Source organism: Lathyrus oleraceus, chromosome 1 (genome assembly GCF_024323335.1).
Source record: "Lathyrus oleraceus cultivar Zhongwan6 chromosome 1, CAAS_Psat_ZW6_1.0, whole genome shotgun sequence".
In the NCBI taxonomy this organism is placed as follows: Eukaryota; Viridiplantae; Streptophyta; class Magnoliopsida; order Fabales; family Fabaceae; genus Lathyrus; species Lathyrus oleraceus.
The window spans coordinates 137,870,593-137,872,217 of record NC_066579.1 but is presented as its reverse complement, the minus strand read 5'-3'; the positions used below and the strand labels follow the sequence as shown (position 1 = coordinate 137,872,217).

The window sequence follows — 1,625 nt, the reverse complement described above, 5'->3', positions numbered from 1 at the left end:
GAAGTAACAAAACTCACATTTTTTCCTAAATGTGAACATCTGAAATAATATTTAGGGCGTGGAAAGTTCCTTCCCATATAGTTTACAACTTTAACTCTATACAGATCCGATACAGACAAAGACATATCCACCCGCGAATGTTTAATAAATTATGCTTATTCGGGTCGGAGGTTCTATCGATATACACACACTAGCCCCCCCTTAGAAGCTTCTAGATCTAGTTCAAAAAAAACCTTAATAAATAAATTGTAAACTACGGAATATTTTATGTATATAAAAAAGAAGAAAATCAAAGTCAAAACAATGTCGAGATATATCCAGTGCTCCAAAAACTGGGAAAAGGAAGACCAAAGTTTACTAGCAAATCTACAAGGTAATTGTTATTATACAAGAATAGTTTTATCTTCATCATATATTTTTACCTGCTTCCTTTTCCATCATCCGGTGAATTCACCATCATGATAATCTTTTAGTCAGGTCCCCTAGCTACTCTGCAAAATCAAGATGTTGCAACACGTCAGTATCACGATTGTTCAAATCCCGCTATGCGACAGTGCGATAGTATCGCTATTGCCGACAATTCACAACATTTTTGTTCAAAGCATGTTAAACTATAATTGAAGGTTCCCCGTACCTCAAGAAATCTGAAAATGTCAGGCAAAAGTCTCCTTCACACACAAATGACAACAACCAATTGAGGAAAAGAGAGTGAACTAAAAGTAAATAACTATTTCAGCCGGCGACCTTTATTGCCCCTAACTCATCAATTCTTGAGCTCTTATGCTGCAAAATATTAAAAAGTAGAACAAAAAAGTTCATTAAAGATAGGATACACTGTCGGTCACTAAGAATCATACACCAGAAATGTGCCGAGAAGGAAAAGATGTAGAAAAAAACTAATCACAAGATTACATTTCTTATTATATTACCTTACTCTTTTTGTGTTTGTGCACATCATTAACATCATCATCTCCGTCGTGCTTCCTTTTCTGAAATATATTGAGTAAAGGTAAAAGGTTAAGAAATAGGACTAAATGTCTGTAACATGATCAAACAGTATGTGGTGTCAATTCAAAACGGGTATATGGCAGTTTGTTTAAATTCCGCTGCACAGCAGTGTTATGGTGCCGATATAGCTGTTATTTCACATTATTTTACTAAATAGTGTATCGCAGAATAATAGCAATTAGTTCCGATTCCGCGGTGCAATAGCGCTACAGCGCCGCTACTTAGCGTCACTGATATCAAATGAAATCGATCTCATTCATTGGATCTTTAACAAAGTTCATAAGCAGTGACACTAAATAAAAATCATAGAACATACCGAAATGAAGGATTCTTCAAACACTTTCAGAAATGAAATATTCTTCAAACACTTGCAATGCCTGAAACCAAATGAATGAAAATGTTAAGAAATGACGAACAAAACGCAGTAGAAATGACGAACTGAATCAGAAATGAAAAAATGCAGAAATGAAGAACATACCGCAGTAGAAATGACGTTCTGAAACCGATTCTTCAAACACTTTCTGGTATTGAAACCGAATGATTACAATGTATTCTCGTTCGCTGTTAGGGTTCGCTGGAGGGGTTTAATCGCAGGAGGGAAAACAAAAAGAACTGAG

General features: G+C 35.4%; 1 long non-coding RNA gene across 1 annotated transcript; it reads right to left on the bottom strand.

The window, feature by feature from the left end:
- Positions 1-242: 242 nt before the first annotated feature.
- On the bottom strand, positions 243-1,275 carry LOC127115528 (uncharacterized). The gene is made up of 2 exons (XR_007800758.1): positions 635-1,275; positions 243-491 (listed from the first exon to the last, which is right to left on the bottom strand). It is a non-coding gene; the product is annotated as an uncharacterized LOC127115528 (long non-coding RNA).
- Between the last annotated feature and the right edge of the window lie 350 nt (positions 1,276-1,625).